The following is a 7580-nucleotide window of genomic DNA, read 5'->3' as shown; positions in this document are numbered from 1 at the left end:
AACATGGGCCAGTGAAGCGACGTCCTCCACAACTAGACTGAAGAACAAAAGGACAGCAACTTGTCTGTTCCCCTTCAGATTCCCCAACACTGTTCCCTCCCCCAATTCCCCAATAAAATCTTAAAAAAAAAAAAAGTGTGCTGTGTAATGGAAATACTATGACGTGAATGCCTAGCCACAGAGAAAAGTCTTGTGCATAGTAGTGTTTTCTATATAAAGGAGGTCATTTTTACACCTTTGCAAGAAATCATATGTTCTATTTACAATGAATTCTGGAAACAAATTACCCCACAATGGCAGTTCCTGTCTCCCTAAATAGTCTCTAAACAAAGCAACTAAGCACGGGCTAAGCAGAAACTTTCATGCACCTTTAATGTGTCATTATGAATGATACTACGCATTTAAAGACAATTCAACTAATAGCCTTTGTAAGTCCAAGCTCCACTCTCACTAGAAGAGACAACCTAAACTCACCATCCATCCATCTATCCACCCACCCACCCATAAAACCAAATAACACGCTAAAAAATTCAAGCCCAGAAGAAGAAAAGGGTGAGGAGAAAGATAGATATATGAAACTCCTTTTTCTTTTAACTAGATAAAATGCAGAAAATTTGTGATCACCTATAAATTCTTTGTAGAGAACTAGACATAAGTTTCTCCCCTCCTATTTCAGCCATGTCCTAATCAAAAAACTCCCTTATGATCTGGCTCCTGCCCAGCCTACCTCTCTGATCTAATTTCCCTAGATCCACTGTTTCACATTCCACTCCAAAGACACACTGGCCTTTTCGCTGTTCCTCCTGGTCCTCCAATACCAAGCCCTTTCCCAGTACAGGGCCTCTGCACATGCCTTTTCCTCTGCCTAGAATATTCTTTCCCCCGATAGTCACCAGACTTGCTCTCTTACCTCTTTCAGGCCTCTGTTCCAATGTCCCCTCCTCAGAGAAGCCTTTCCTAACTCCCATATCTAAAATGGCACCACCTCGCACTCCCAATCTCTCTCTACCCCTTTACTCTGCTTTTCCTACATAGTATTTATCATGACTAGGCATTATGTAATGTATTTACTTATTGTCTCTCCTCCATAAGAATGTAAGCTCCATAAATGCAGAGACGTCACTATGTTCACTGCTTTATTCTAGGATCTGGAAGAGTAGCTAGCACATATCATTAAAAAATATTTACTGAGGGCCGGCCGAGTGGCTCAGCTGGTTAAGAGCTCACTTGGGAGCTCACTTAGGAGCGCCAGCTCTGAGCAGCAGGCTGTGGTTCGGATCCCACATTGAGGGCCAGTGACGCTAGCCCTCTACAGCTAAGATGATGAACAACAGCTCGACTTGGAGCTGGGCTGCCGTGAGGCGATGGCAGCAGGGCTGCAGTGGGCTGCCGTGAGCTACGTGGTGAGTGGCTGGCAGCCAGCGTAAGTGGCTGGTAGCCAGTGTGACCAATGACCAGCGACCGATTGCCTCACCCAGGAAGAGCACAATGATCAAGCCAACATGGGCCAGTGAAGCGACGTCCTCCACAACTAGGCTGAAGACAAAACAGCAACTTGTCTACCTGACTGTTCCCCTTCCCCGATTCCCCAACGCTGTTTCCCTCCTCCCCAATTCCTCAATAAAATCTTAAAAAAAAACCAAAACCACAGTACAATCTATGCAACACATGTAACTGAAAAAGCTAAATATGTAAACAAAAAATACTTTCATAAATACCTCATAGTCTGGCATTTTTTTCTATTTTTTTTTCCTGCTTTATTTTCTCAAGTTGGAGCTTCAAAAGTTTCATTCCAAGAACTAACTTGCTTTGCTTAATTTTTGTCCTCTGGGCTTTTGTTATCTCATTAGCTGAGAGCTTTCAGGAGGATGGTTAATGCTTCAACTTCAATTAGCAAGCTCTCCTGGAAGAAAGAACACTACTGTCAGTTCTAAATTAATTCTACAACCTTACAAGTTTGATTTCCACAAAAGAATGTGAAAATCATCTTAGATGATTTAGGCAGCAATTTATTTCGACAAATGTGAAATTCGATTCTTTCAAATAAAAAGATATGGAAAGTAATATTGCTTTCATGTGAAAAATACATACATGTGATTTAAACTTTTTTTTTTAAACTTTATTGTGGAACAGTGTGTTTTTTCCAGGACCCATCAGCTCCAAGTCAAGTCATTGTTTTCAGTCTAGTTGTGGAGGGCGCAGCTCACTGGCCCATGTGGGAATCGAACCCACAACCTTGGTGTTAAGAGCACCACACTCTAACCAACTGAGCTAACTGGACGCCCATAAACTTTTTAATATCAATTACTCATAAATCATTTTCCCTAGATTTACTTCTAAATAAAATCTTAGAATTAGTACTAAAATTTCAAGACCGTTAGTCTTTTATCTGATTTTAAGGCATGGCTAATTTTTCCGTTCTCCAGGTGTTTAAAATGAACATTTCACAATGACAGTGATAGAATAATAGGGGACAGCTGCAGTCACTGTCACATCTGAAGCCTGCTTGTTGTAAAGGAGTGCCAGATTCTTAAACTAGGACTAAAAAATGTGTTTTTAAATAGAACTTCAACATGCACTAATTTAGATAGTGGTAGCTCCTTCAAAAGAATGGTTCTCAATATATTTTGAGCCACTGTGGATCAAAACATACTTAGAACCATCCTTCTGGATTGCAATTGATTTCTGTACTTGGGGTGTATTGTTTTGAGTTTCTGAATAATGCCAAATATTTCTTCTTTGAGAACAGGTTAAATTTTTGAAAAAACTGACAAAAGTAATTTGATAACAAGTCCAGTCAATAAGACAGGTGATCAAACTAATAGTATTGATTTAGCAATAAAAGCCTAGCAGTAAAATGAAAAGACTAGTGTTCTTGCTTTGTTCATCTGATAGTTTATGAAAAAACTCCAAACTACTCAATTTTATTTCTTTTGACATAATACCATTCGGAATATAGCCCATTTTGCAAAACAAAATTGCACTTTTACAGTGATTGTATTGTACAGATAGGGATGACAATATCACCCCCATTTCACAGATTAGAACACTGAGATGCTGGACAGTGATTTGTCCAACATTAGTGTTATTAGTTAGGATATTTTGGGCCACTAATAATGTAAATCCTAAGTATACTGACTAATGCCCATTACTGACCAAACTACTGGGAAAGAGGAGAGAATTACTCATGGTGCTGGGGATGGAGTCAGCTGCTCCAAAAGTACTGGGACTGTTTGGAGCAGGGTGGATGCCTGAGCAAGATTGGTGTGCTACTGGGAAGAGGGAAGGAGGGGGTGTAACTTGAGTAGGTACTGTGTCTCCCACAGTCAGCAACTAATAACTGGAAGAATTGGCACTCAAACCTAGCTCTCCTGAAATTAAATGCAGTGCTTTTTTTTTTTAAGGGAACATCTTGTAATAAACTGTTCATTTTACAGCAAGTTTTTAGAGATTAACAAATTTTACCCAGAAAATATATCAGCAGTTTTATTCTGGATATTGAAACTTAAATTAGATGTATGCATCTTATGTATTTTGATACAGTTTAATACAGTTCAAAAATAAAGAGTTGTAGGGAGAATGCAAATTATACAAGTTTTTGTTTGTTGTTTTGTTTCTTAATTTAAAGTTGTATTACATTCCTAGAGTCCTGGTAGTAGTATTCTAAGTTACTTATTAACATTATTTAAGAGAGTCTGCAGAATGTATTCCAGTAATTTTTGAAATGGTGTTTTTTAATATTTCGCCACAGAGAAGAATTAATGTTTCTGGGGAGCTTTCTATCCTAAGTCCTTCTAAGAAATTTCACAGTTCAATAAATATCAAGTTTATAATTAGCATCCTTAAGATACATATTATGCCATTGTGGCAGACACTGCAAGTGGTATGCCCAATAACTATTTTCCCTATTGTCTTTACTCACAGAATCCAATTCTATTCTGGACATAGAGTACCCAGTTAAAATACTGAATTCTAGGCCTCTCTTTTGGTTATGGGTAGCATATAACGTGGTTCTGGCCAATTCTCAATTCTATAAAACAGTGGCTTAGTGGGATTTCTGGATACATGCCCATTGTCCTTCCCCTCTTCTTCCTGCCTGATTCATGGGCATGAGGCTTGACAATACAGGAGCCATCTTGCCACCATAAAGATAAAAGAAACATCCTAAGGAGAGAGGACCAGGTAGCTAGGAAGAATTTGGGTCCTTGATGACTTCCTTGAGTGGCTGCAACAGACTGGACTGCCCATCTTCTAACTCTTACTATATGAAAAACAAACCCCTCTTTGATAAAGACATTGTAGCTGGGTTCCTGTTTACATGCATCCAGATGCAATGCCTAACTGTCACATTCAGCATTTCCATTTTTTGCATTCTTTAAAGCTCCAATAAGAAGCCCAAATAACAGTGCAAGTAGTAGCAATTTAGTGGCTTCAGGAACCACCAATCTTTCCCCAATGGTAAGCTATCTGGCAAAAGGTGACTGAAAAGCAGCTGAAGAAGCTGGGTATACATATGATTCATTTAATTCCAGGAGACTTCTTTCCTCCAGTAAGGATAATCTCTAATTCTGTCATGTATCTACATCTCAAAGGAGGCTGTGTGAGCCATAGGGATTGGTACTGCAAAACTGATAGGCTATGAAGGTGGGTGAAGATGCAGTGTAGACTGAATGTGTTAATATTTTTATCAGAATTATTGTTTTTGTTAATGTTCTGGTTATAGCACTGCATAGAATTCAAGTAGTTTGCATCAGGCCCATTTCCCCCTAATTCCATTGATTTTAGAGCACAATTTTATAAAATTAAATTTTTTTAAAAAGGGAATGCATATATCCATTATATAAAGCAGAAATATCTCATTCTTAGAAACAGATACTAACCCTTGTCATTAATAGTCTAAGTAGATTAAAAAAATTTGTCTCATTAGAACTTTTAAAAAGTGTGCTGTGTTGGGCCAGTCAAGTGGCGCATTGGTTAAGAGTTGGCTTGGGACGCCAGCTCTGAGCAGCAGGGCCCCAGTTCGGATCCCACATGGGCCAGTGACGCTGCACCCTCTACAGCTAAGATGGTGAACAACAGCTCCACCTGGCGTGCGCTTTCCGGAGCTGTCATGAGCTGCCTTGAGCTGCTGTGAGCCGCCATGAGCAGCCGTCCAATGGCCGGCGAGTAACTGCCTCACCTGGGAAGAGCACAATGATAATACCAACATGGGCCAGTGAAGCGACGTCCTCCACAACTAGACTGAAGAACAAAAGGACAGCAACTTGTCTNTATTCCTCGAACTGTCTTTCATGTCCCTGTGGCAATATTGTAGTTACGTATTTATGCTGTCTAATCCCTTCCCCTTCTCCCTAACCCCCTCCCAACTAGCAGCCATCAGTTGTTCCTCTATATCTCTGAGACCACTTCTGTTTACTTTGCTCGTTCATTCAGTTTTTTAGATTCCACATATAAGTGAAATCATATGTTATTTGTCTTTCTCTGACTTACTTATGTCACTTAACATAATAGTCTCTAGTTCCATCCATATCGTCCCAAATGGTACGTAAATCCCACCTCTTGATGGGAGGAATGTCAAACTCACTTTTGAATGGAGCAGGCATACAGGAAGGGAAGAAAGTTCAGGCCATCTCTGCAAACAATCTATCCATCTTCCCCACTCCCCAAGTTAACTGCTGCTCTAGATCCTTGTCTCAGGGTTTGCTCTTGGGGAATCCAAACTAAGACTGGGGTGGGTGGGAATTGGACATGCAAAGTTTGAGATGCTTGTTGGAGAAATCCAAGGAGAGATTTGGAATTAGCAGTTGAATATATAAGTTTAGAATTCAGAACAGGGGTCTGGGCTAGAGAGAACTCACTTTGGGAGTTTTTTATCTATACATACGTATTTAAACTGATGGACCTGGATAAGAGCATATAAGGAATGTGTGTAGAGAGAGAAGAGGTCAGAAGACTGAGTCCTGGGCCACCCCAGTGTTGAGAGGTTGGGGAGAGGTAGAGGCGCCAGCAAGACATTGAGACGGAGCAGCCAGTGAGGTGCTGGAGTGACAGTGGTGTCTTGGAAGCCAAGGAAATTGTTTCCAAGAAGAGTGATAAACAGTGACAGGGAAGAGCATTCCACATACTCTCTGAGTAAAGTGACTTCTGGTTTATGTTTCCTCTGTGTCAGCATTTTATATCCATCTTCATTATTTTCTCATTAATTTGCTGATAAGAATTATTTTACAACTCAAAGGCAGAGGTAAGCAGAACATTTACCTTTGGGACAGGTTTGTAAACATGAAGTTCAGAAGGAAGCCAAGGAAAAGCGATAGCCCAAAGGTACAGCACAATAACAAGTTTAACTAGTCTCTGCAGCCCCGGGAAGCTTTTTAACAATTTTAATACAGTTTAGTTCTGGATACAGGAGTTACCATGGGTCTTACAAAAGAACTAGAGGACCAAGCTATTTTAAAATTCATATTTAAAAGGAGGTCAACATTATATTGCTTGTTTACAATTAGCTCATGTTCCGGTATTATCCACTCCCTCTGCCCCAAAATCTATTCTGTTGTTCTATTTGCAGCTTATTTGAATGGTTTGGTTCCCTCCCTTCTCCCAGGAGTAACAATTTATCTTCCCCTCTCCAGGTTTTCCTGCACTGATTTTTAGGCATTCTACATGTTATAATGCTATAATTTCCTGAATAGAACACTATACCTAAAAGAAAGAAAAAGAGCCTACTTTAAATTCCAGGTTCAGAGCATAATTAGAAAAAAAATTCCTTTGTCTGTAAACAATTACAAAGAAGCATTAAATAAGTTTACTGTTAATAATTGAAACCTCAGAATACTGCTTTTGAAAAGACAAGGCAATTTCCCCTCTCCCTCCTTTTAGTAGCTGCCAAATGGCAACGGCCGCATTGCCACCCGCTCCTTCACCAAGCTCCTTGGAATCACCTCTCAAATAAACACTTGCACCCAAATCCTTGTCTCAGGGTCTGCTTTGGGGAGAGTTCAAACCAAGATAGTGTTTTTTCTCAATGTCTGGAATGTCCTAGCAGCACTTCTCCCATACATCGCCCGGCAACAAACAGTAGAGCCCAAAGGCCACTGACCCTTTCATGGCCACATGCCCCCCACTTTGGACAAACCTCTCTGGGATTGGCTAAGTATACATCTGATGTTGCAATTCTGCACATGTAAGCTACAGACAAGAGGAGTTCTTGTTTCTTTTTACATTTTCAAGCAGTGGGAGAAGAGACACAACATAGTTTACAACTTCAAAACCACAGTACAGGGCCGGCCAAGTGGCGTGTTGGTTAAGAGCTGGCTTGGGACGCCAAATCTGAGCAGCAGGGTCCCGGTTCGGATCCAACATGGGGGCCAGTGACACTGCCCTCTACAGCTAAGATGGTGAACAACAGCTCGACCTGGAGCTGGGCTGCCATGAGTTGCCGGCAACAGCGTAGGCTGCAGTGGAGCTGCAGTGGGCTACCATAAGCTACCATGTGTGGCTGGCAGCCAGCGTGAGTGGCCAGCAGCCAGTGTGAGCTGCCAAGAGCTGCCATGAGTGACCATCCAGAGGCGGTGACTGATCTG

At 40.9% G+C, this 7580-nt stretch overlaps 1 non-coding gene and 1 pseudogene across 1 annotated transcript; both read right to left on the bottom strand.

Annotated features, from left to right (window-relative positions):
• Positions 1–1724: 1724 nt before the first annotated feature.
• The window catches only part of LOC109379263 (60S ribosomal protein L9 pseudogene), a 22382-nt pseudogene continuing 16526 nt past the window's right edge, over positions 1725–7580 (bottom strand).
• TRNAK-CUU (transfer RNA lysine (anticodon CUU)) lies at positions 2208–2281 on the bottom strand. The gene has a single exon. It is a non-coding gene; the product is annotated as a tRNA-Lys (tRNA).

This window comes from Hipposideros armiger, unplaced genomic scaffold, assembly GCF_001890085.2.
Source record: "Hipposideros armiger isolate ML-2016 unplaced genomic scaffold, ASM189008v1 scaffold_2, whole genome shotgun sequence".
Classification (NCBI taxonomy): Eukaryota; Metazoa; Chordata; class Mammalia; order Chiroptera; family Hipposideridae; genus Hipposideros; species Hipposideros armiger.
This window is presented reverse-complemented; position numbering and strand designations above follow the sequence as displayed.